Source organism: Bubalus bubalis, chromosome 1 (assembly GCF_019923935.1).
Source record: "Bubalus bubalis isolate 160015118507 breed Murrah chromosome 1, NDDB_SH_1, whole genome shotgun sequence".
Classification (NCBI taxonomy): domain Eukaryota; kingdom Metazoa; phylum Chordata; class Mammalia; order Artiodactyla; family Bovidae; genus Bubalus; species Bubalus bubalis.
The window spans coordinates 7,701,327-7,728,729 of NC_059157.1; the positions used below are offsets into that span (position 1 = coordinate 7,701,327).

General features: G+C 47.2%; 1 protein-coding gene across 2 annotated transcripts in view; it reads right to left on the reverse strand.

Moving 5' to 3' along the window:
• Positions 1-26,987, reverse strand: part of CSGALNACT1 (chondroitin sulfate N-acetylgalactosaminyltransferase 1) — a 338,580-nt gene extending 311,593 nt beyond the window's left edge. Inside the window, exon 1 of one of the 2 annotated variants that reach the window (XM_025275393.3) lies at positions 26,799-26,987. The gene's annotated coding sequence lies outside the window, so the exon portion shown is untranslated. Of the gene's footprint in view, positions 1-26,346; positions 26,464-26,798 lie in introns of those variants that run through there. The other variant, XM_025275498.3, reaches the window with a different exon arrangement.
• Between the last annotated feature and the right edge of the window lie 416 nt (positions 26,988-27,403).

Genomic DNA, 27,403 nt, shown 5'->3' on the forward strand with positions numbered 1-27,403 from the left:
AACCCCAACTCTCAGCTGCTTCCATGACAGAAAAGCAGACAGATCACGAAGCCAAAATCACATGACAGGTCACCATCCTTCCTCCTTGAGACTCTCAGGATCACCATCCCCAAATCTGAACCAACCGAAGGATTAAGAAGGCAGAGGCAGGACTGCTGGGAAGCAGGCCAGGCTCCCCGCACAGCCCCTGGCTCTGGAGAGGGCTGAAATGCAGCAGAGAGAATTTGCATAGTGGAGGCCCTCCAATCAAGTCGTTAATAGAGAATCTGCTCACGCTAGATGCCTAAAAATGTTCTGCATTGTTAAATGTGTATTATGTACGTGCTGAGAATGACAATGTTTAAGTAACGGCTATTCTGAATGGACTGTACCCAAAAAAACCGGGTGAGGGGATAAGCACAGAAGTTAAATGAGGGACCCCCCCCGGAGGTCCAGGGGTTAAGACTTCACCTTCCAATGCAGGGGTGCAGGTCTGACCTCTGGTCGGGGAGCGAAGATCCCACATGCTTCCTGGCCAAAAAAATCCAAAACGTAAAACAGAAGCAGCATTGTAACAAATTCAATAAAGACTTAAAAAAAAACAAAACAGCAAAATGATAAGATGGACCCACAGGAGGAAATAAGCAGGTCTCTGCTCTGAGCAGAGTGCCATCTTCCTTGTGTGCAGAGCCACGGACTGGCCACCGGCAGCTGGACCTCCAGCCCCGGCCAGTGGCTGCTGAGTGGGAGCAGCCCATCCTCTGCGTTCCTACAGCGCCTCCTTTAAGTTGTTGGTGCTTGTCAGTCACAATGAAGTAACTGGGGTGTTTTCCATTTTCTGATCATCTTGCAAACCAGACTCCAACTGCCACTGGGCAGAACCTCCTTACGAACCTGGAAAGGCTGCTCACAGGCAGCTCTCTTGGACCATGCCTGCATGACCACAACCTTCCTTCAGCCACCAGGACAGTCTAAGGCTTGCAGGGATTTGGGGCAAATATCCCTGGGAGGAAGAGTTAGGGGGAGGAGCGGAAGCATCAGCGGTTTATAATAGGGAAGAACAAGTCTGATTCCCTATTACTTTAATTTTGTATCTTGTGGCTCTTGTTACCAGTTTAAAATGTTGTCTATGGCCTGAAATATACAGGAAGCCCATTCTCAAGGCTCTGACTTTTAAAAGGATAAATAACCCTTTTCTACTCACACAGAGATAAAAAGTTGCAGAACAGAGAGTAACTTTTGTCTTGTTAGAGGTTTACAGGAGTATCCTTACCTGACCTGATGTTGTAGACAGCTGCAAGAACAAAGGATTCCTGTACCAAGAAGTCTGCAACAACCAACCACACCCTCTCCCCTTTCAGTATAAAAGAAGCCTGAATTCCAACTTGGGTAAGGTGGTTCTTTGGGACAACAGCCCATCATCTCCTCTGACTGCTGGCTTTCCAAATACAAGTTATTATTCCCTGCCCGACACGTGTCACTCGATTTACTGGTGTGTCATGTGGTGGGCAGTATGAGCTTGGACTCAGTAGCAGAACTAAATTTAACTGGCATTCCGACTGGGATTACGGAGTGTGGGGAAATGGAAAAGTGAAAGTCGCTCAATCGTGTCTGACTCTTTGTGGCCCTAAAGACTGTTGCCCACCAGGCTCCTCTGTCTATGGGATTTTCCAGGCAAAAATACTGGAGTGGGTTGCCATTTCCATCTCCAGGGGGTCTTCGTGACTCAATGATCAAACCAGCATCTCTTGTGTCTCCCGCATTGGCAGGAAGATTCCTTCCCACTAGTGCCACCTGGGAAATGGAAGGGCTACCTTAAAGAAAAGGGAAGACCTGAGAACTTGTGGTGCTACTTGTATCTGAAATTATGAAATAATGAAATTACATCAGGCTAGCTAGAACACAGAAGAAGGCAAAATGGCAACCCACTCCAATATGCCTGGGAAATCCCATGGACGGAGGAGCCTGGTGGGCTACGGTCCATGGGGTGGCGAAGAGTCAGACTCGACTGAGCGACTTCACTTTCACTTTTCACTTTCATGCACTGGAGAAGAAGATGGCAACCCACTCCAGTATTGTTGCCTGGAGAATCCCAGGGACGGGAGCCTGGTGGGATGCCATCTATGGGGTCGCACAGAGTCGGACACGACTGATGTTACTTAGCAGTAGCAGCAGCAGCTAGAACATGGTGCCTCAAAATAATAGTAATACTAATAACACTCAGCTCCTGAAAGAGTTCTGGGATGAATGGTGGGGATGGTTGAACAACAGTGTGAATGTACTTAAATGTGCCTTAACTGTACACTTTTAAGTAACTATTTTTTAATCGTTAAGATGGTAAGTTTTATGTGTATTTTACCACAATAAAGAAAAGCTCTTGCTTAAGCTTTAACTTTTGAAAAACAAAGAGTAGATATTTACTTGTCAGCATCCTCTATAATTCCACATTAAGAATTTCTTTTAAACTGTGGCCACGATTGTGCTGTGCTTAGTCACTCAGTCGTGTCTGATTCTTGTGACCCCATGGACTGTAGCCTGCCAGGTTCCTCTGTCCATGAGATTCTCCAGGCAAGAACACTGGAGTGGGTTGCCATTTCGTTAAAATAAATTAAAATGTTGAATCAAATAATAAACCAGGAGCCAGACCGTGCTGCGCCTCTGTCTGCCATCTCCATTCTGTATGGCAGAAGAGTTTTGTCTCCATAATGTGTTGATGGCAACAGAAAACAAGGACACTTCCAGCAAATTGTCCTTCTCCCAATCCTTTTTTACAATCAATTCTAAATCTTTCAGGTTAGGAGAACTAAGTAATGTAAGCCAGATGCTGCCATCTGGATCAATCTAGATTTAATCAGATCTTCCTTTTTCCTCAATATTAGTGTCCTAAAAATGGCATATTTTCAAACAGATTAACAAGGGTTAACTGTATTCCTCCTGCTGTAGTTGACGGATATTAACAAATCTCAATTAATGTCTTCTTGATTTGATTGCTATCAACTTAACTGATATTAACAAGGATATGCACTCACCTATTTTTAATTTCCTGAAACACAAAAGTTAGAGTTTTTAACAGTATTTTCACAACAAAATACACCAATTTAAGATTCGTAAGTGTCCACTGTGGTTAACTCTATTTATTAGCTGCCACAGAACATGTACCAAATTAGTTGCTGTGCTCAAGGCCCAGCTCTTGAAAACCAGAACACAAACACAAATTCTGACTCTCCAGTAGTTGACCTTTCACCTAGATATTGGATCTCCCCAACTCTGAAATAAGAATACAAAGCAGCTGTGTCTTCATGTGACTCTTCCCTGGCACCAGCTCAAAGCAGAGCACGTAGTAGGGGCTCAATGAGCATGTGCTAATGAATCAGTAATAACATCAAGGTTCGTTTATAATACACACCAAAAAGAAAGAAGTATTCACAGACACTTGAGGCAACAAGTCAAGCTGCAAAACAGTTACATATGTGAATCCTTCAAAATTACGTCATTTCCGAATGCACTACCTCAATTTATGAATTTCCATCTGTGTTATCTTGTATTACTGCATCTTATGAAGGGAAGCTTGGTGGTTTTCTTTCTTTAGAATGTAAATAACTTCTAATTTAACTGTTGGGTTGACCAAAAAGCGTGTTGGATTTTCCCGTAAGATGGCTTGAGTAGCGCTTAGTTCTTTAAAACTTCATTCAAAACAATTTTGTTAGGTTGTACTGACTGATATTGTATTGACTGATATTAACTGTTTGGTTGTATGACTGATATGGGAGCTGCCATTTCAGTCATACCAGTGTGTATTTTTTTTTTAATTATCAAAACTGGTGAATTTTTGTGTAGCTATTTTAATATTGAAGATAGAAGGAAAAGGCAGTATTTTTGGAATTTTATGCTTTATTATTTCAAGAAAGGTAAAAATGCAACTGAAACCCAAAAAAAGATTTGTGCCATGTATGGAGAAGGTGCCGCGACTGATTGAACTTGTCAAAAGTGGCTTGCAACGTTTCTTGCTGGAGATACATCATTAGGCGATGCTCCATGGTCAGGTAGACTAGTTGAAGTTGATAGCAAATCAAATCAAGACATTAATTGAGAACAACCAACATACTCAGCCAAATCAAGTGTCGAAAATCATTTGCACCAGCGTGGTTCTGTTCATCACTTCAATGTTCCAGTTCCACGTAAGTGATAAAAAACCTTCTTGACCGTACTTCTGCATGTGATTCTCTACATAAACATAACAAAACATTACGTTTTTAAAACAGACTACAAAAGGCGATGAAAACTGGATACTGTACAGTAATGTGGAATGGAAGAGATCATGAGGCAGCGAAATGAACCACCACCAACCACACCAAAGACCAGACTTCACCCAAAGAAGGTAATGCTGTGCATATGGTGGGATTGGAAGGGAGTCCTCTATTATGAGCTCCTTCCAGAAAACCAAATGATTAATTCCAACAAGTATGCCTTCCAATTAGACCAAATGAAAGTGGCACTCAGCAAAAAGCATCCAGAATTAGTCAACAAAAATGCATAATCTTCCATCAGGATGACATAAGACCATGTTTCTTTGATGACCAGGCAAAAACTATCACAGCTTAGCTGGGAAGTTATGATTCATCTGAGGTATTCAGCAGACACTGCACCTTCGGATTTTCACTTATTTCAGTCTTACAAAGTTTTCTTAATGGAAAAAATTTCAATTCCCTGGAAGGCTATAATAGGCACTCAGAACAGTTCTCTGCTCAAAAATGTAAAAGATTTTGAAAAGATGGATTATGAGGCTGCCTAAAAAATGGCAGAAGGTAGTGGAACAAAATGGTGAATATGTTGTTCAATAAAGTTCTTGGTAAAAATTAAAAATGTGTCTTATTTTTACTTGAAAGCCAAAGGAACTTTTTGGCCAACCCAATGTTTTGTAAATTTGATGATACTGAGTTTATTGTTGTTTTTAATTTGTTCTTTTTAAAGGTAGAACATGTAGCTATTTTAAATTCATTTGTAAGTATGAGGATAAAATATGGCAAACAGATGGGGAAACAATGCAAACGGTGAGAGACTATTTTCCTGGGCTCCAAAATCACTGCAAATGGTGACTGCAGCCATGAAATTCCAAGATGCTTGCTCCTTGGAAGAAAAATTATGACAAACCTAGACAGCATATTAAAAAGCAGAGACATTACTTTGCCAACAAAGGTCCAGTGAGTCAAAGCTGTGGTTTTTCCAGTAGTCATGTATGGATGTGAGAGTGGGACCATAAAGAAAGCTGAGCGCCAAAGAACTGATGCTTTTGATTCTTGTGAGTCCCTTGGACTGAAAAAAGATCAAACCAGTCAATCCTCAAGGAAATCAGTCCTGAATATTCACTGGAAGGATTGATGCTGAAACGGAAACTCCAATACTTTGACCATCTGATGCAAAGAGCTGGCTCATTTGAAAAGACCCTGATGCTGGGAAAGACTGAAGGCAGGAGAAGGGACGACAGAGGATGAGATGGTTGGATGGCATCACCAACTCAATGGACATGAGTTTGAGCAAGCTCTGGGAGTTGGTGATGGACAGGGAAGCCTGGCATGCTGCAGTCCACGAGGTTACAAAGAGTCGGATACGACTGAGCAACTGAACTGAACTAAAGTGAACCTAAAAACTGGAGAACCTTGACTTTCAAAGGATTATACTCCTAAACCAGTCCTTTAGATTGCCATGTTTAGGAATGATATAGCACTGAAAGAGAATTTCTGAGAATTAATAAGTTGATAAAGAGTAAAACATTTGGCAAGGATAGGGGAGAACAGGCAATAATGACCTAGGAATAGACACTGTTTTCCATTTCTTTTGTCTGACACAGTAGTGCTTTCTGTGGAAAGTGTATAGTAAATTTCAGGTAAATAAAAATACAATTGTATCCATAGATTTTAAATACACAGTCTTATAAAGCGCTGCTGCCAGTTTGGAACACACTCCCTGTGGTTATGTTACCATTACAAACCACATTCAAGGCCACACTTGGCCAGTGGTTAATGTGAAATTCTATTGAAGTGTAAAACAGATTCCGTTATTTCCCACTTTGAAGACCTATACTTTCCATTAGTAAGAATAAAGCAATTCGGTGTCCAGGATAAGCCCCAAGTCAACTCCAATGCCTCAAAGTTTCTAACTGCAGAGTCAGCTACGCCAATGCGGATTATCACTTCTTGTAGTTTAGTTGTCCAGTCATGTCTGACTCTTCTGCGACCTCACAGACTGTAGCCTCCCACCCCATGGACTGTAGCCTGTCAGGCTCCTCTGTCCTTGGGATTTTCCCAGGCTAGATTTCTGGAGTGAGTTGCCATTTCCTTCTCCAGAGGATCTTCCTGACCCACGGCTCGAACTTGAGTCTCCTGCATTGGCAAGCGGGTTTTTTTTTTTTACCACTGAGCCACCAGGGAAACCCGGATTATCGCTACCCTCCTCCAAAGTCCTTAAAACGGGATCGCGGAAGCAGTGCACCAGGGCCTCTCCGTGCTAAGAGAGGTCTACATCTTTCTACTGATAAGGGAACACTGTGGGCTGATCTATGCCAGCTTTCCACCATCTAAAATACACCTCACACATGTTCACCTTTTGAAAATGAGACACACACAAAAAAAGAGATACTTCTTGAGACAATCAAGGAAAAGTTTTTTTTCACTTATTGATATATTTTAATACTTGCACATCATTAATCATCTATATCATTCTTTCTAAAGGCTAATAAGAATTCCTCTGTATGGAGACACCAGAGTATCTTAACCATTTCCCATTGATTTATATTTAGGATTTTCTTCTCTATAAATAATGCTTCAGTGAACATGCTTTACATACCTTTGGATACTAGTCTGATGATCTCTGTAGGATGAATCCTTCTAAGTAGATTTACGAGGTTAGAGTATGAATTTTTTTTTAAGAATTTTTTGATGTGGACCATTTTGAAAGTCTTTATTAAATTTGTTACAGCGATGCTTCTCTTCTATGTTTTAGCTTTTTGGCCTCAAGGTATGTGTGATCTTAGCTCCCTGGCCAGGGATCGAACCCACACCTCCTCCACTTAAGAAGACAAAGTCTTAACCACTGGGCCACCAGGGAAGTCCCAGAATATGCATTTTTTAACTGAGGTATCATTAACACAATATAATTAGTTTCAGATGCATAATGCAATGATCCAACATTTGTACAAATTGCAAAACAGTTGCCACAGTAAATCCAGTTAATGTCCATCACCACAGTTAGTTACAAAACGAGGAAATTTTAAGCACAGCCTGGCTATTAGGCAACTTTTAAAGGATGATTATTAATTTTTTAGCTGTGAAGATGACATGGAGGTATTGCATAATAAAGACATTTTTCAGTTGAAATAAATATAATATTCAAGCAGTATGTATTCCCCCTGCCACCCAAGAGAAACTTCAGTAGATCCCATAATTCTCTGGCTACTTGTAGGTAACAGAAACTCCTAAAGTTACTTTAAGTCAAAAACACAATGATGATTCAGAAAATAAAATGTCAAGTCAGTACATTATCCATCCTTGAAGTAAGGCCAAAAAAGTAAGAAGCATCAGCTTCTGCCTTCCCCCTCTCTCCCCACCTCTTCCTGGCTGTGGTTACCTCCCCTCCAGGGTTGGAACTGCCACCTGGCTGCTAACACCATGAAAATGAAGTGGCACAGACTTCCGGGTGTCTCCCAATATCCACTAGTCCCTTCCTCTTGACAAAAAGAATCCCAATTTTAAGCTGGGCCCATAGTGACCCAGCAACAAGCTTATATTTCGAAAGATCTCTTAGAGCTGAGCATGACCCCATGACTCAGCTCTGACTAGTGACACAGAAGCAGAAAATGTTGGGTGTGCATCTTGAAAGTATCCTTAAAAGGGAGGGAGCAGACCCTGCCTCTGTCTGCCTGAACTATAATGTGATGGCTGGAGCTGCAGCAGCCCCTCTGACCCTGAGTACAAGGACCACAGTCATGAGCCTGGGCTGTGGGGCGGTGAACTAGGAGGTGTGACCCTAGCAGCTCTGTGAAGCCCCTAAACTGCCCACTTTCCTACCGACTGTACATAAGAGAGAAGCTAACTTCTACTGAATGTCACAACCGTTCTTTCACTTACATGCCGGCAAACTCACTCCTCACTGGTACAGAAGGCTTTGCACCCTCTGGATGAGCAGATACCTAGACCTGACTCACTCCTCACCAGTACAGAAGGCTTTGCACCCTCTGGACCAGCAGATACCTAGACCTGACTCTCTGACTCGCGTGGGCACTTCTGTAGGGACTCCAGGGGCTCCCCTCAAATCCTGTGCTACGGGTGATGGACCCAGCCCCTGAGACTCACTCCACAAGCTCTCCTCGGACTGTGCCCCTGAGTGGGGGTCAAGGTCCAGGCTGGTCCCCCTCCCTGCAGGGGCCACACCAGGTCCAGGCGAAGGACTCACAATCACCCCAACACATGTGGCAGTTGAGGGGCCCTGTCCCAGCTGCTCTCACTCTCCATGCCCCCAAAACATCTCACCAGATTCAGAGCCGGCCCCCCAGGCGCCCAGCTGAGGGGACACAGGGCAGCATCCGCAACCCCACTTCCTCCTGGAGGAGGGGCTGGTGCAGACTCACAGCAGAGGATTCTCCACAAATAGAGCGATGCTTTTTATACTCTCAGAGTAAGGAGGATTTTCAAGAGCTGTGAACCTCGTGCTCAGACACTGCCTCTGAAATGCCCATTTTGGTCTTTCTCACAACTTATTTTTGTCACTGCTATTTGATACATCTCGGGGCTTTAGTCAAGTTTTCCAACTCAACAGCCTGTTGCAAAAACAATAAATCTTATGTGGACACAGCAGGGGAAGGAAAGGTGGGACAAATGGAGAGAGTAGCAATGAAATATATACATCGTCCCATGTACAATAGATAACCAAGGGGGAATTGCTGTATAGTACAGGGAGCTCAGCCTGGTGCTGTGTGACCACCCGATGGGGTGGGATGGGGTGGGAGGTGGGAGGGAGGTCCAAGAGGGCGGGACACATGTATACCTTTGGCTGATTCATGTTGATGGATGGCAGAAACCAACACAACATGGTAAAGCAATTATCCTCCAATTAAAGATAAATCTAAAGAAAACAATAACCCATGTGGGGATGCACATTGACGGTAAACTCTAATAAAGCAAAGAGACGATTAACACAATATTTGGAAGCGCAGTTAGCCCTGGGTGGGGGTGGGTCGGGAGGAAGGCAGGGAATCTGACCCAGAAGCACACATGGGGGCTTCAGAGGGAAAGTGCTAGATGTTCCCTGGACAGCCATTCGCTTTGTTATTATAAGCTAAAAGGGACACGCATGTTTAAATGTGCATGTATTTATCGACTAATGAATGAAGACTAGTCAACGCTATGGTTTTTCCAGTGATCATGTATGGATGTGAGAGGTGGACTGTGAAGAAAACTGAGCGCCGAAGAATTGATGCTTTTGAGCTGTGGTGTTAGAGAAGACTCTTGAGAGTCCCTTGGACTGCAAGGAGATCCAATCAGTCCATTCTGAAGGAGATCAGTCCTGGGTGTTCTTGGAAGGACTGATGCTAAAGCTGAAACTCCAGTACTTTGGCCACCTCATGCGAAGAGTTGACTCATTGGAAAAGACTCTGATGCTGGGAGGGATTGGGGGCAGGAGGGAAAGGGGATGACAGAGGATGAGATGACTGGATGGCATCACCGACTCGATGGACGTGAGTCTGAGTGAACTCCGGGAGATGGTGATGGACAGGGAGGCCTGGCGTGCTGCGATTCATGGGGTCGCAAAGAGTCGGACACGACTGAGAGACTGAACTGAACTGAACTGAACTGAATGAATTTAAACGGAAGCGGCAGGCACAGTGTAATATGTAAACTCCACGGCAAACGATCTGGACGTGAGCCTGCAATTGGTAACAAGGCTATGAATGTGATACAAAGCGGAGCAAGCCGGTCTAAGTACGACCCTTCCAGTGGCGGCCTCGGAGGCGTGCGTGTCACCGCTGACCTCAGTGGCGGAGGTCAGTGCTGCGGCAGTGACAGATGAGAGCAAACAGGTCACAGCTGCTGTCTGCAACCCCGGAGCCACCCGAGGGGAGAAAGTCTCCAGGCCCCGCAAGCTGGAAAGGAGTCTGGGCCATCTGCTCAGCCCCCCGGCTCTGGCTGTCCCCAACACCGTCCACACTGAGGAACATTCAGTCAAGGCTCCTGAGCTCTCTCTGCATGACTTTTGTAATTGCCAAAGTGACTTTCTGATTATGATCTGGTTTCTGGGAGCTCCATGAAGGGCAAAGAAGGTGCTGATCACGGAGATTTTCCTGTTGCTATTGCTAGGGTGACGCCAGCTCTCTCACCATCAGCGAGGGCAGCTTATTTCACCTGATCCTCACAGTCAAGTTAATCTGACTGAGAGGCAGCAGAGGAGGGAGACTCAGTGCAACTGGCTCCAAGATCCAAATCCTACTCGCTTCACCCCTTAAAAGCTGGCATCGTGAGCGATTCACAGAACCTCTTTGGGCCTCAGTCTCCTCACCTGTAAAGTGGGGATAACGGTAGTACCCACCTCCTGGGGTTGCGGTGGAGACCCCATGAGTTAATGGTCCTGAGCCACTGAGAAGGCAGATGTCACAGAGTGAGTACAATAGAATGTTTGCTATGACTCCCAGCTTACAGACCAAACACCGGAGGCTCAGGTGCTAAGGTAACTTGCTTAAACCCCATACCTGGCAGCTAGTCGAACTCAAGTACGTTAGGCTTCAGACCCCACATGCTTAACCACCAGGCCTCTTACCAACCACCCCAAGACAGTCACTCATCAAGGTAAACGAACCTCTGTGCCTTGGCATGTTGCTGAAATGACTTACTCAGGCCTGATGACGCCACCGCAGGCTGACGAAGACCAAACCCTGAGCCTCCGGAACAGAGAACCCGACTCCCCAGATGAGCCCCGGGTCAGCCAAGCAGCAAGCCACCTTCTCTTGGACCATCATCCCAGCAGAGCAGACAGCTGTGTCCCTACCCACCCCTCAATGAACTCGGAACCACTCAGAGGAAGACACTGGCCCCCAGTTCTCCATTTCTAGGAAGATGGCAATTAGCAGATACAAAATATAAGTTCTTCTGTGACCCCAGATGGGTTCTGCCTTGAGCTGGTTAAAAGGCAGCAAGCTTTCCTTCAAGACCTTTCTAACCCAAAGCTCAGGTATAACCACTCCTGTGAAGGGCAAGGAGATGGACTCTGGCCGGAGGGTCACCTTGGGAGACTTGTCATCAGGCCTGGAGACAAATGCAGGGATGCAGGACCCCTGCTAACACCCCGTGACCTTGAGGAGGGCCGACCTCTCTGCACCGTCGTCCCCACGCAGGAAGCAGAAAAGTTAGACCAGACAACCTGTGAGTTCCCTTCCATTCTTTGATCTTTATATCCATATTTTAACTCGGAGCTAAATTTCATTTTGAGTTGACCGCATTCAAAAACAACTCAAAATAACTCTCACTTCAAGGCGATACAGGCTGCTTTCTTTTCAGAATGCGTACAGGGCAGGCAGGGCTAGTGCTATTTGCAGTTATGAAGGGGAAAAGGTGCTTTCAAAGCTCCTACTCGAGCTGCTGGGACCAAGAGAGGGAAAAATCTATTAGCCTGGTAAGCGCACATCACGTGAAACGGGCCTTAAAAGCTTTTCTCCCTGAGAAGAGTAAGCAGTAAACCTATTGCTGGTTCACACCCATCAACCCCAGATTACACTTTGCACATGTGTGTGCCTGTGTGTGCACATGCTCACAACAGACTGTGGGTTTTTTTAGAAAGGTAAATACTGAGGAAGTACCATAACCCTTCCAAAAAAGACAACGTTCATTACAGGGATCGTCTCAAAATGATGTGGATAACTTAGAGACACTAGCCTGATCCATAATCTTACCTTTGGCCTCATACGGACAAAGTGTTTGGCTATGAAATCCACAACGCAAATTAACTTCTGAAAAAAGACTGCACAGAAGAAATAAGCTGAAAAAGTAAGTAATGGGGACTTCCAATGGCTAAAGACTCCACAGTTTCAATGGAGGGGGGCCTGGGTTCCACCCCAGTCAGGGAACTAGATTCCACATGCCACAAATAGAGTTCACAAGCTACAACTAAGACCCAGTACAGCCAAATAAATAAATATGCTTTTAAAAGTAAGTAGTGGACCACCCCAATGGACTATCAGGAGACACTGATTGACACCTAAAATTATTCTTTTTATCTGCAGCATGTATAAAGTGCAACTATAATACTGACGGGTTTTCTCTTCCAAACAACACTGTCGCTTTTATTTTTAGCCTTTAAAGCTATTTTACAATTCGTCAATTTAGTAAAAATTAGTTTCATCAGAAATATCTGTCCAGAAGCCCAACTCATGAAACAATGCCAACTATAGACAATACATCACTCCACTCATTTTTAAAAGATCTCATAATCTTTGTAGCAGGACCTTTCTTAATGGCCTGACGGTGCTGAACCCTCCATCAAACTCTGCTGCATTATATCTGGTACACAGGCACTCTGATAGGAGGGAAAAAGAAAAGATAAATGATCCAGGAAGCTGAGGTATGTTACATGTAATGACCAGGCTATTACTCTGAATGATAATGCCAGGCTTGTGCTGAGCACTTTGCCTAATTAGACTTCACACAAGGGGGAAAACACTTTAATATTTAACGAGTGTAATGGTGTAATCAATGTACACAAATCAGGCTTGATAAGGAATACTGCTTATTAAAGAACAAGACAGATGGCTGCAGGAGAGGTACCATCATTCAAGGCAAAACTTCACAGCCTCTCACGGGGGGCACCAGGCACGCACTTTCCAATCACTGCTGCACCCCAGCCACACCATGTATTTTCAGCCTGCCCGCTTGCTCAGTGGACTACAGATACACCCACATCATAGACGTGAGGAAATCACTTGGTTGAAACAAGTCAGCTCTGCCATTTCTCAAAGCGTCTTAACCACTCTGACTGCTGTCAAAATCCCCATGAGTCAAGATCTCCAACGTCTCTCTTATAATCACTTCAGCGAGATAATTAGTCCTCCTTTTTATTACCTTCAAGAACACTTAATGTGCTGGAAGCCTTCCTGACTCTATTAAATCCAGCCAGCCTGCCACAAGATTATGAATGCATAATTGGTTTACAGGTAGCTTGCAAGAAAACACCAAGATAGCAAACAGTATGTGGGAACAGAGTTAGAGACAGCACGCTTACAAACAGCATGTGATACTAAAAAGGATTTTGAAGGGCGGGTCATCTGTTTAGTTTCTCCAAGGTCAGCTTTACACGCACATGCAAGGATCCTCGAAAGTAACTTGTCCTGTTTGTGAACACAGTTTCTTCCCAGCCCTGTGGATTTTAAGTTGATGTCTCTGTTCATTTCATGTGTGTTTGCAGAGAACCTTCCTTCCGATGTCTACACACTGAGCCATGCTGCTCGCAGGGCATCAAACAACAACTGCGTGAACTGCGGTCCCCACGCTCCGAGGGCCTGTGGTCTTGTCCAAAAATGACGCAAGGCCACTGTTGCATCAGGCCTGGTGCCGCGGGGGTGCCACCTCTGGGCACAGGAGCTGCAGTGCCAAACAGGCTTTCATGAAAATGCTGGGTCTCCCTGCCACATCACCTGTCTTGCCATGGCATCTGGTCCACCTGAATCTTGGTTCTTCCTGTATTTTCATAGAAGTTTCAAAAATTTCCACAAATAAAGTGCTTCGGATACTACTGAGTACCTAAGTAGATTTCTTCCTAAGCTTCTGCTGCTTCTGCACTCACGGTGGGGAAAAAGTGGGCCTCGATTTAATTTAAAAACTATTATTCAACCTGATATTTGCATTTTATTCCTCTTTGGCATAAACAATCCGATTTTTGATTTGTGTCCATAAACAAACTCATCGAGAACTATTCTTACCAAGTGTTTCCAGAAAGACCATGCGTTTCAAGTGCAGAGGACAGAGGGTTTCAAATTTTAAACCTCTAGCTGGATGTGTACAGAATGACTCCGGATGAAGCTGGAATCATTCAGTCAATTCGATTCATGAAGCGTATGGCCATCATTCCCACTTCTGACGCTGTAAAATCAACAGGAAATAAAAACGAGTCCTGTTGATCTTGAAGCAGGCACTGAGAGTTCAGCATCCCAGGGATGATGTTCCACGTGTCACTCAGCCGCAGCTTGACAGTATATCCCATCTTCGTATTTCACGCGACTGTGGGCTCTTTGAGGTCAGAAACCCTTGTCTTCTTACCTACGTATATCTCTAGCACCAAGAACAGTGCCAGGCACTCAAAAGGAGCTCCCTAACCAAACTCAGGAAAACCTGAGAGTTGTACAGCTGCCATCCCTGTCAGGGCACCTAAAACTACCTGCCAGCCGGCCTGGTGCCCAAGGAGACTGCACGGCCCATAGAGACCAGCAAGATGGAGACAAGCAACCTGGGCTCCATTCTCGACAGTGTCATTCCGCTTAGCACCTGGGTCATCTTAGACAAGGCACGTCCCCTCGCTGGGCTTCTTTCTGTTCTGAAAACAAGGAGATAGTCCAAGTGATCTCAAATGTGCTATTACTTCTGCAAAATACTGTTGGTCTAACTGATCTGAGAGATAACATTTCTCTTGATGTATGCTTGGTAAGCGGTGGTCCCCCTGCAAAAAACTTCCAACTCTAGGAAGTCACTGATAAAACCGTTAAATGGAGTTGACAAATCCTCCAGAATCCAAGTGCTCCCTTCAGATGCACGGTTTTGCCATTTCAAAGATTTTTAGTTCATGTAGGCACACTGGTGCCAGGCATTATTTCCATAGTGGATGGCTAGACTTTAGTCAAAGCCAGCCGGCTAGCTTTAGTCAAAGCCTCTCCATTCATTCTCTGACTCTCATTCCTAAGTAATTTAAGAGTTGCAATTATGCCTGTCCACCTCACATTGGCATTACATTTGCCCCCCCTCCCAAATAACGAAACAGTCACGAAATCACTTACAGAGACCAGGGAAGAGAGTTTCTAAAAGCTGGTGCCTCCCACACACCTCCACCCCAGGCAGCACCCTCCCCACAGACCCAACCATCACTTCCCTGTGCTTTCAGGCGAGCAGACGTGTCTAGATCCTGCATCTCCTCCCGCCTCCCCACCATTTCCATCAGAACATGCGACTCGTGCTCGCCATAAAGGCCCTGAGGAGGCTAATGACAGCCCAGGCGGTAGTCCAGACTCACTCTTGGAGGAAGAGAAAAAGGTAATTCCAGGGAAGCTGGATAAATTCTCCTGTACACCCAAGGATAGCATAGAAAAACACACTCAGGGTTTTTTTTTTACATCAGCGAATAATACCCTCTATACAAAGAAAACTCGTTTTTGAGACAACCCAAGGCCCAAGATGTGGGATCGGCTCACATGATCCAAGGGAGGAGCTAGTTTTAAGCCTGGGTTCTGGCTTCAGCCTCCAATCTGACTGATGGAGCCGTTCACAGTCCACCCACTTCACTACTTTGATTCAAATGGCCCCTGAGTCTCAATGATCAAATTCCTGCTTCAGGGATTAAGAACCTGCTCATGGTCACAGAGTCAGTCATCTGGGGAATCCTCTCTCTGTCAATCTAGAGTCCTTCTGAAGCAAGCTGTGTACACAGGGCTTTCCCGGTGGCGCTCCTGGTAAAGAACACGCCTCCCAATGCAGGAGACCTAAGAGACCTGGGCTAGAACCCTGGATCCGGAAGATCTCCTGGAGGAGGAGATGGCAATCCACTCCAGTATTCTCACCTGCAGAATCCCACGGACAGAGGAGCCTGGCGGGCTACAGTCCATGGGGTCGCAGTGAGTCAGACACGATTGAAGTGACTTCGCATGCCATGAGGAGGAGAGAAACAAAACAAAGAAAAACTCTGTAAATTGAGCTCTCTCTCATCATTCTGGACCAGAAACCTATGGGCCACAAGTTCAGTGAAAAGACATAAGGTTCAGCTCAGTTCAGTTGCTCAGTCGTGTCCGACTCTTTGCGACCCCGTGGACTGCAGCACACCAGGCTTCCCTGTCCATCACCAACTCCGGAAGTTTGCCCAAATTCATGTCCATTGAGTCAGTGATGCCATCCAACCATCTGTCGTCCCCTTCTCCTCCCGCCTTCAATCCTTCCCAGCATCAAGGAAGGACTCTTCCAACCAAAGAACATGCTTCAGATGCAAGAGTTTGCATGTCACAGGTACATCCAAAGAAATACCCCCTCAAACACTTCTCCTCTGCTGGCTTCTCATCACATAGGCACACACATGTGCTCAGTTGCTCAGTTGTGTGCGACTCTTTGTGACCCCATGGACGGTAGCCCGCCAGGCTCCTCTGTCCATGAGACTTCCCAGGCAAAAATACTGCAGAAGCTGCCATTTCATCCTCCAGGGGATCTTCCAGAGCTAGGGATTGAACCCATGTCTCCTGAATCTCTTGTATTGGTAGGTGGATTCTTTAACACTGAGCCGCCTGGGAAGCCCCATATATAGCCACACACACCTGTAAATAAATCTCACTTTTACACACAGAAGACAGCCAAAGGTACCCTGGGTATTTTGAGTGATTTATGTCTATGATGTCTGAGAAGTATTTATTTTCTACCCATCCATATGTAGAGTAGATAGGAAACAAGATAGGGCCTACTACTATCCTTTGGGCAGCTCGTTGAAATAGCCAAGAGACACTAGCCATTCTTTCCATTTTATAAATATTTACTTACTTGGCTGCTTTGGGTCTTAGTTGCTTCACGTGGGATCTTTCACTGCAGGGTTGCAAGGGCTCGGTAGTTATGGCGCACGGGCTTAGCTGTCCCTTGGCACATGGGATCTTAGTTACCCAACCTCCATCAAACTGGCGTCCCCTGCATCGCAAGGCGAATTCTTAACCACTGGACCACTAGGGAAGTCCCTAGGCGTTCCTTCTTTAACAAGACCCAGTCATGGTCTTGCCCCTTTTGGCCTAAGACCGTGACCTACATGAAGACATAGAGGGCAGTTTTATGGGATTAGAGTCTACCCCCAGACACCTTATCATCGGGACATGTACACAGTGGAGATTCAGTACACACTGGGTTAGAATCCTCTAGAACTTTAGACAAGAGTGCAACAGGCCCTGGGTGGACGCAGGAGCTCCTGGTCCCCGTCTTCCCTCCTGCCTTCCTCCCCGAGCAGCTCTGTACTCACAGCAGCTGATGCCACCACATCTCCACCACATGCCAAGTAGTCTACCAACATTGTCTAAATCAACTGCCAGCTGGCCAATATTATCTTCATTTTACAAATGAGAAAACTGAGACCTAGAAAATGCAGTGACTTGCCCAGGAGCACAGTTAAGAAAGGGTGGAGTATGAACCTGGATGAATGGGCTCCAAGGCCCAGGCCCACCCCCAAGGTGCTGCCTCATCGCTCAGCCTACTTTCTCCCAGACATTGTCGCTTACCACTGTGTGTGTGTGTGTGTGTGTGTGCATGCACACTCACTCAGTCACGTCTGACTCTCTGCGAACCCATGGACTGTAGCCCGCCAACCTCCTCTGTCCATGGGACTCTCCAGGCAGGGATACTGGAGTGGGTTGCCATTTCCTTCTCCAGGGGATCTTCCCGAGCCAGGGATTGAACCCGCATCTCTTGGGTCTCACTTACTAGAGCAATCAGGAAACATCCATTCCACTCAGCTCTCCAAGAACCTCGGAAACCAATCTGGATTTCATGAGCAGGATTCCTCTGCTCCCCACAAAGCTAACCTTCTGTAGCTTTTTTAAAGTCTGCTTGTTTGTTTCAATACACGCTATTAATTCTATTAAATGGGCTTTTGAAAACTACAGTAGCTTGCTTTAAACAAACGGTTCCCTGATTCAGTACCTTTTTAAACCTTCTTTGCATTTTTTTTTAAACCCTGAATCAAGCTTCTCTTGCACCTGGGCAGGTTCTGTTTGCTTATCCACAGAAGCGCTGGTTTATGACCATGTGCCAATGCAGGACAAATGAGTCAGGGCTCCTGCTCCCTGGCTGAGGTGCCGTTCCCAGACTGTAATGATTTTGTGAAGCCTGCATTCCATACTTACCACACATGGCATCTACCCCGGGACACCAAACAAGGCGGCCCATTATCATAAAACCACTGGGAACATCTCCCCGAAAACACCCCCAACCTGACAACACAGCCCACGCTACAGAAACACCAGGAGGACCCTGACCGGCGCCCCTTGAGCCTGGCGCCCTGCCTCACCAGGAACAGATCTGGGTGTGTTTAACCGAATCCCCAACTGGAATAAGCAAAGGCTTATTCTCTTGTGATACCAGCGAGCCCTTGAAGGTCTGGAGTGGAAACTGGCAACAACTAATCATTCTGACTTGGCTGTTTGCTGGGAGAGGCTGCGGTGCTTCTGGAAAAACCCTGCAGAGGGAGGCCAGGGAGCTGGGAGTCTGTAGCCGGCCCTGCAGCACAGGGAGGGCAGTCCGGGGGGCTGCAGGCCACTCCTCGCGCCTCTGCACAGCCGCTGGCCCACACATCTGAGCCGCCTGACCACCCTCGTGCCCCTGAAAACAAGCTGCTCATGTTTCTGCCTCCCCTTCACCCAGATCCCAGACCCCTTCCACTGAGCCACTCTCAAATTCAGATGTGGCTTGTTCCAATTTTCCTGAGACCCCAGTTCATGGCTGATCCTCCAAAAGACCCTCATCCTCATCCCTGGACCCCTAGTCGCCTATCCTGGGCTCCAAGCCACCCTGGCTCCCTGGAATTCACCCTCCTCTGGGCTCCTGGGTAGCAACCCCATGTGGCAGAAGCCCTACACGGGGACCAGCTCACAGGTCACTAGGTGCCCGGTCTGTCCCAGCCCCACAAGGAGAGCCAGAAAGGAAGATTCTGAATCATTCTATCTGGGATGCTAAGCGTCTTTATCTCTACCACCCCCCGTAATGGGGGGATGGGAGGAGAAGAGACAGGTGGGAAAGGCAAAGAGGCAGGCACCACTGTGGGTCAGGACTCCCCACTTCTAGGGGTCTCATGCCTTCCCCATGCATCTCATTTAATTTCTGCAACAGCCAACAGAGTACTATCATTCCCCATTATGATATATACACACATACACACATACGTTCCCCATCATGTACACACATACACACATACATTCCCCATCACGTACATACCTACATATATACATTCCCCATTATGTACATACATACATACCCCATCATGTACATACGTACATATGTACATTCCATAATGTACATACATACATACATCCTCCATTGTGTACATACATACATTCCCCATCGTGTACATGCATGCATACATACATTCTCCATTGTATACATCCATCCATCAATCCATACATTCTTCATTATGTACATACATGCATGCATATATACCTTCCCCATTATGTACATACATACATACATTCCCCATTATGTACATACATACATTCCCCATCATGTACATGCATGCATACATACATTCTCCATTGTATACATCCATACATACATACATACATTCTTCATTATGTACATACATGCATGCATATATACCTTCCCCATTATGTACATACATACATACCTTCCCCATTATGTACATACATACATTCCCCATTGTGTACATGCATGCATACATACATTCCTCATTATGTACATACATTCATACATATACACATTCTTCATTATGTACATACACACATACATACATTCCCCATTGTGTACATACATTCATACATACATACATTCTTCATTATGTACATACATACATACATTCTTCATTATGTACATGCATGCATACATACATTCCCCATCACACATATACATACATATATATACATTCCCCATTATGTACATACACACATACATACATTCCCCATTGTGTACATACATGCATACATACATGCATTCTTCATTATGTACATGCATGCATGCACACATACATTCTCCATTATGTACATACACACATACAAGAAACTAAGCTTCAGAGATGCCCACCGATGGGACCCAGACCCCTGGTCAGTGAGCAACAGAGCTGAGATTCAAACCCCAGCAGCGCCCCCGACAAAGGCCTGGCGCTTTCCTCTGCCCTGCAGCCTTCCACACCTTTGCCGTCTCTTCGGTGTCTGGCAGAGCACCTTCAGAAAAGAGGTGAGAAATTTCTGTTAAGTGAATGCATGAGTGGTTGACTCCAGCCTTCACACCTGAATATTCTGCAACCCATGCGCTGGATTTTATTCATACATTCTGCTTATAACATGCCTATGAAGCACCTTGTTAAGACGTTAAATGTTGTGCAGAAGTAAGTTGTACCACACTGTATTGTGTTTCAAGCTACTAGAAAAAGCCACATAAAAAGATCTACAAATAAAAAGTGCTGAAGCAGACCTGCTGATAACAGTTTATTTATCATCTTGCTCCATCGGGTCTAGAAAAGGATACAAACACAAGAATCTAAGGAAAATCAATGTTTTCACATTTTGCTAACCCTCAGGACACGAAGACGTTTTCCGAGCTACCAATTCAAGGAGTACTGATGCTGGAAAAGAGCACAGAGTGGGAGACGTGGACCCACGGCCCAGGCCGCCACCTGAGCTGCCCTTGAGCACGTAACTCGCCTCTCTACATCCTGGTTTTCTCATCTGCAAAATGCAGATAATAAGAGTGTGTCTTTCGAAGGTTGCTGTGCTGGCAAAATGAGTAACTCCTGGCCCACATTTAGGAAAGAGGCTGCCACGTGGTTAAGGGCTCTGTGGGAGACATTTTTCTCATATGAAGAGAAGAACTATAATGGAAATGCAGCAAGAAATCGCAAATGAATGAATCACTTGCTTCTGCACACATTATTAAAAGCACTAGGCTCACCTGAATCCTCTGTTCCAGATGCTGTGCCTACCCACATGCTCTACCCTGAAAGCAATGCTATCAGGAATAAATAATAACAACCGCCAGCATTAGCGATGGTACATCTCTCATCAACCAGGTGCCGGCACTGTTCTAACTGCTTGAACAGGTGTAAGCCTCTCACTCAGTTGTGCAGCCTGTGCCCCCAAAAGAGTGCCCTGCGGGAGGGGAGCGGGCTGAGGTCACACTCTGTTTCCCACGCTGTGCAACCTGGCCCGGACACCCCAGCTCACAGGGCATCTCCTGGAATGGCAGCAGCCTGTTCGCAGATGTCAGCGGACACACAACTGAAGCAAGTTTCTAAAGGGCGGGAGACAGAAGCAGAAGGTCACCTTTGCGAGTACCCAGCACCTAGGTCAAAGGCCGTCACCTTAGTAAGTTCATTAATGGAGTAGATGCGGATTTCCCCCAAGCACCAGGGTGTTGTGCTCTGCTCAGTCCCTCAGGTGTGTCCGACTCTTTGCAGCCTGCCACATTCCTCTGTCCATGGGATTTCCCAGACAAGAATACTGGAGTGAGTTGCCATTTCGTCCTCCAGGGGATCTTCCCGACCCAGGGATCGAACCTGCATCTCTTGCATCTCCTGCACTGGCGGGCGGGTTCTTTTGAACGGCCGCTATTATCAAGTTGAACGGTGTGTGCCCACGTGCCTCGGTGTCCAGTGTAAACAGACAGCTCCCATCCCCCTCCTCCCTGTTTCCCACTTCCCTCTTCCTCCATCAACTCAAATATCCCTGGGTGTGAAAAGGAAACAAAGGATCATACATGACCCCGGGATAACCAGACGTTATGTTTCCCACTATCTGAAAACAGCGACTAAAATGATCCGTGCAGCAAAGCAAAGTGCCACTACGTCACAGGATCCAAACAAACTTTTCTTTGCCAACTCTAGCGGTGCTGTTTCCGTGCACCCAGCACCACCCAGGCGCAACTTCCTAAAAAAAGACTCCCAGGTGTAAACAGGCGGCTCCTCCAGTCCAAACGCAAATGCTCTGCACACAGCTCTACACACACATCACTGTGGCTGAGCCTCGGAGGCCTTCTTGGGGGAAGGGGGGGCATGAATATAGGGAGCCCTCGCTGCTGGATGTCTGAGGGCCACCGCAGCACTTGCCCAGCTCCAGAGAAGAGCTGTCGTGCAAACAGGATCTGTGTGACTCTGTGACGTGCTCAGAATCCTCAACACAACCCCCAGACGTTAGCTTACTCGTGGGGAAGGGATAATAAGAATGATCTATGACTTTCACGAAGCAGTTATTCCTCTTCCCCAGTTCTTAGTAATGATCTAGACTTTGACAGAAAGGCAGCAAAGACCAGACTGCCTGGTTTTAAAGGGTCACCACGTGACATGTATCCAGACAACACTGCAATTCAAAAAGATACATGCACCCTTCTGTTCGTAGCAACACTATTCCCGATAGCCAAGACACAGAAGCGACCTAAGTGTCCATCTACAGATGAATGGATAAAGAGGATGTGGTACATATATATATATATATATACATATACATTGGAATACTACTCCGCCATAAAAAAGAAGGAAATAATGCCATATGCAGCAACACAGATGGACCAAGAGATTATCACACTAAGTGAAATAAGTCAGAAAGACAAACACCATATAATATCACTTATAAGTGGAATCTAAAATATGACACAAATGAACGTATATCTAAGAAACAGAAGCAGACTCACGGATGTAGAGAACAACCTTGGTAGTTGCCAAGGGGGAGGGGGCTGGGGGAGGGTGGGGTGGGAGGCTGGGGTCAGCAGACGTAGGCTTTTATGCAGACAATAAGGTCCTAATGGATAGCACAGGGAACTATAGTCAGTAGCCTATGATAAATCATAATGGAAAACAATATAAAAAGAATATATATCCCAATCGCCCTGCCACAGAGCAGAAATTAACACATTTTAAGTCAACTACACGTCCACTAAAAAACTGAAGAGTAAAAAAGTTCCATCGTGTGAAAATCAGAATCAGAAGTCTGCTGACCTTTCTGAACTGAGAAGAAGCCCCTCGATAAGATTCGGGGCCTGCAACGCACTGAACTCCTCTGTAACTGTTGTTACTTTTACTTCACCCATTACTGGTATTTAGTTTGTCACTGTAATTGTAATTTTACTGAAAAGTTGAAAGCACAATATTTGCTTTTTCTCTCACAAACAATATGTCAACATTTTCAGTCATCATGTTTGCTTACATGCCTTGTCAGTGTTTTTTTTCTACCAAATAGCAAATTCCATCTGACAAATAAAAACACCAACACACCTTCAAATTGTCCAATAGTGTCAAGCCTGAGTAGCTTCATTCAGGTTAGAAATTGGAAATAAGAGGGCTTGTCAAAAATTCCCGGAAGAAAAATGCTTTTCAATGATACATTCCTAGAATATAATAAAACATACTTTTCATGTGTGAAATTTCATGTGGCCCCCTTTTAAAAAAAGACACCTGCAGCTTCTGCTGGCCAAATAAATTCCTTGAGAAGCAAGTTATTAGTGCTCCAAGTACCAATTGAGGAAACAAAGCAATATTAAGCACATTAAAAGATAAAAATAAGCTCAACCAAAAACATAGTCTCCCTAAACCCTGAAAATACTAGGCCAAAAGCATAGATTTGAATTTTTAGACAGTTTTTAAAATCATATATTGGAATATAAGGATATACAAAGCAAAAATCCCAATTCTTAAATCTCCTTTAAACCTTTAACTTTAAACTTATTCTAAAAGGGTACCGAATCTGACATTTAAGACCACCTGCACATACTTTTCAGGCCTTCAGTAATGCTTCTCACACAAGGTTGCCCTTTTCCATGTGGAGAACCCAAGAAGTTCAGTTCCTTTGCTATTGATACATCACAGCAGGGGTCCCCAACTCCAGGATTCAGTGCCTGAAGATCTGAGGTGGAGCGGATGTAATCAGAATAGAAATAAAGAGCACAATAAACATAATCCGCTTGAATCATTCCAAAACCATCCCCTGCCCACGCCTCAGTCCGTGGAAAAATTGTTTTCCACTGAATCAGTCCCTGGTGTCAAAAAGGTTGGGGACCGCTGCATTAAAGGACAGAACAATGGCAAAGAACAGCCTGGCTGATACACTATGCAGAGGGGGCCCCTAGTGGTGGAGCCGCTGCTCTGACTCGGCTTTGCAGTTTTTCCAAGACTGCTTCACCACCAGGGCAAATCGATAGGTAATATAGTCTACCTCAGCTGCCTTCCATAATAACCTCTATTAGCCCGAATATACAGTCAAGCCATCATTTAGAATCCCGAGGTGCTTTCACTAGGAAAAAAAAAAATGTGACTTGAAGAATAACTTCATTACATCCTGTCTTTCAAATCCACAAATATTTATGAAGCCCCACCTTGCCAGGCCCAAGCTGGCCTGGAGACACACGCTAAGAGCAAGAGCCAGCACCGGGCACTTTCCCATGCTTTCTTTCCAACGTGACACCATTACACCAGGGACAGAGCTGGAGCGCCATGAAGACTAGGAAGTACAATGCATCCACTGGTGAGCTCATGATGAAATCTCATAACAGGAAAAACCTGCAGTATCGCCCACCCCCACTGTTTCCAAACACCCAGACAGGGCAGTATCTGAGGTTCTTCAATCAAGGGCACTTGAATGAATGGATGGGAAGGAAGGTGGCAAGGCAGAAGGAAGTTTAAATGAAAAACAACTACACTGAAACATGCCAGACCTAGGGGTTCCTAGAAGTCAAGGAAGACAAGAGACAACCTTTCCAGAGCGTTTACTGTGCTCCTGATGCCAGGGGTAAGTCCCTAAGTGTTATTTCCTTTTCCCTAACACCTTCATAAAGTGAGGGATATTACTGGCTTTTAACAAACTGGAAACCAAGGCTGTGAGCTTGCCCAAGGTCATACAGTTAACAAAGGGGAGGCTGCTTGGAGACCAGAAGTCTGAGATGGCAAAGCCAAAGTTCCCATCACTTCAGTATCATCTGGTGAATCCAAAAGCTGGAGATTTTGCTTTAAATTTCATTAATACAGTTTGCAATTTGGAACACAAAGATGAACAGAATTAAAGCATTTCAATACCATACACTTCAGAGCACATACAGGATGGAAAGAACCATCACATATTTCAAACGTAATGGCCCATCTTCTGGTTTTCCAGGAACCGACCTTCTCTGGAAGCACAACAGGCCACCCCACATCCTATATATGCCCCGATTCAATGGACGTGAACTTGGGCGAACTCCGGAAGGCAGTGAAGGACAAGGAGGCTGGCCTGCTGCTGTGCACCGGGTCTCAAGAGAGTCGGACACGACTTAGACCCTGAACACCACCACACGTGTTCAAGTCCGCTTCTAAAACTAAAGCTTCACGTTCTCGCTTTATGCTTCTATATCCAAGTTTGAAAGGCTTTTCTTCTTCCAATTAGCAACATGATGGCGCTGCGCAGGGCTTGTTCATAACGTTCATTGTGGCCAGTAACGCGACGGTAATTATGACTTTCTGGAATGAAAATGTGAACAAAATACAAGAAATCCGGCAGAACTGAATTTCAATTTCTAGTAAAAAAAAAAAAAAGACGTGAAAGAACAGCTAATTATCTTTATTATCTAGGCTTCTCCAATGACATTAAGTAAAAACCACTCCGAGGCTTTGAAATCAGAATAAAAGTGGAGTTTGCGAAATACCCCTTGTATCATGAATTGGTGCTTCCCAGGGCTCGCTGTCTCGGCTTGCACGCCGCTGTTTTGCCGCCTCCTCTCCCGTCCCTCCGCTCATCGATGAAAAGATAACTTCAAAGTCCCCGACGCCAGAGCAGGTGCAGGAAGCGCCGCGGAAACAACAACTTTGGGAGTCTTTGTAGCTCCTTCCTCACCCAGCCCCGCCCTCCGCCTCACCCCAGACCAGTGCCCTCGAGTGACCTCCGCCCCACCCCAGACCAGTGCCCTCCACGGGCCGCACACGGCACTTCCTCCCAGCACCCCGGATCGCGGCGACCCTCGCGCACGATCGCCCCCAGCCCGGGTCCCAGGCCAGAGGGCCGGCTGCCACCAGCCGCCAAGGCGCGCCCCCCCCCCACCACCCCGCGCCCTCTCCATCCCAGCGAAGACGACTCGGTGCGGAGCAGCAAAGCGGTCACGCGGACACGTGCAGAGGCTACTTTTAAAGTGGGTGTTCGAGAAAGTCATTAAACAGCTAAAGGCCGCCGCCGGAGGTGAAGCCAAAGGGACCCGGCGCGGCCGCGCCCCGACTCCTCTCGGGAAGCCTCGCCGGCGACCCCGCGCGCCCACCTGCGGGCGCGGCGCCTCGCGATCGCAGCCGCCCTCGCCCCTCTCCCCTCCCTCCCCTCCCTGCGGCGCGACCCCCCTGCGCGCGGCCCTGCCCTCCGCGAGCCCCCCGGGGGTGGCGAGCCGGTGGGCGCCGGGACGCCCCCGCGGCGCCCGCGCCGGGCCCGGGACTCACCGCGGGGCGCTGCCGGCGGCTCCCAGCGCCGGTCGCTCCTCCTGCGCGGCGCCGCGGGCTCGGCTCCACCTCCCGCTCCGGCGGCCGCCGAGCCTCCGGGGACCCGCGGGCGGGGAGCGCGGGGCCGCCGCCAAGCCCGGAGCCGGGGCTGGGGCTGGGGCTGGGTGGGCGGCGAGCCACGGGCGGGGCGGGGGGCGCGCCGGCCCGAGCGGCTCCCCGCGCGCCGGGCGCGCCTGAGACCACCCCGCAGGTGGCGGCTCCGCGCGCGCCCGAGGCCCTAGAAGTTGCGGGAGGGGCGAGGACGAGGCGGCAGCTGGGCTCCGGCCGAGAGAGAGAGGGTCGGTATCTCCTCGGCGAGGGTGGTCCTTCCTCTTTCCGGACCCCCTCCCTCCCACCGGTCTGGCTCCTCGCGGCTCTGGGCGGCCCTCCCAGCCCTGGGCCGACTCACTCACCAAAACTTCGCAGACGGCGCTGGGGAGAATTAATCCCGGAGTCGCCGTCTACGCGACCCTGGGGGGTTAGGACGCCCGCCGGGGAGAGAGCGTGTACTCGCCGCGCGCGAAGGTCGGAAAGCGGTGAGCCCCGAGCCCCGCCGCTGCGGGGAGTGAGGTCTGCAGGGACCCCTGACGGCCGCTGGGGGGCCGCGGAGGGAAGTGGCGGGGCGGAGTGGAAAGCAAGCAGGAGGGTGTTGAGAACGCCCCCGACGCACACACATGCCTTCGGGGCCACGGGTGCCCTAGACTTGTAGGTTTTCTGCGGGAGGCGGAGTTTGGGGGTATCTTGAACCCTAGTATAATGATGGAGACTCGGGAGGGCCAGTGTCCTGCTGGAGAAGGCCACCTCTCCACCTGCCATCTCGTCTGCAGAGGCCCCGCGGCTGCGCCAAGGCAGGACCAGAGCTAAAACGGAGCCCTCTGGCTCCAGGTGCCCCTTCCACCGCCTGGCCAAGCGGAGCGCTGGAAGTCCCCAGGCCGAGGACTTGCGGGCACAGGGCAGCGGTCCCGGAGGCAGGCACCTGTTTGCCTGCAGGAAGCAGGCTGGCTGCCAGACTGCTGGC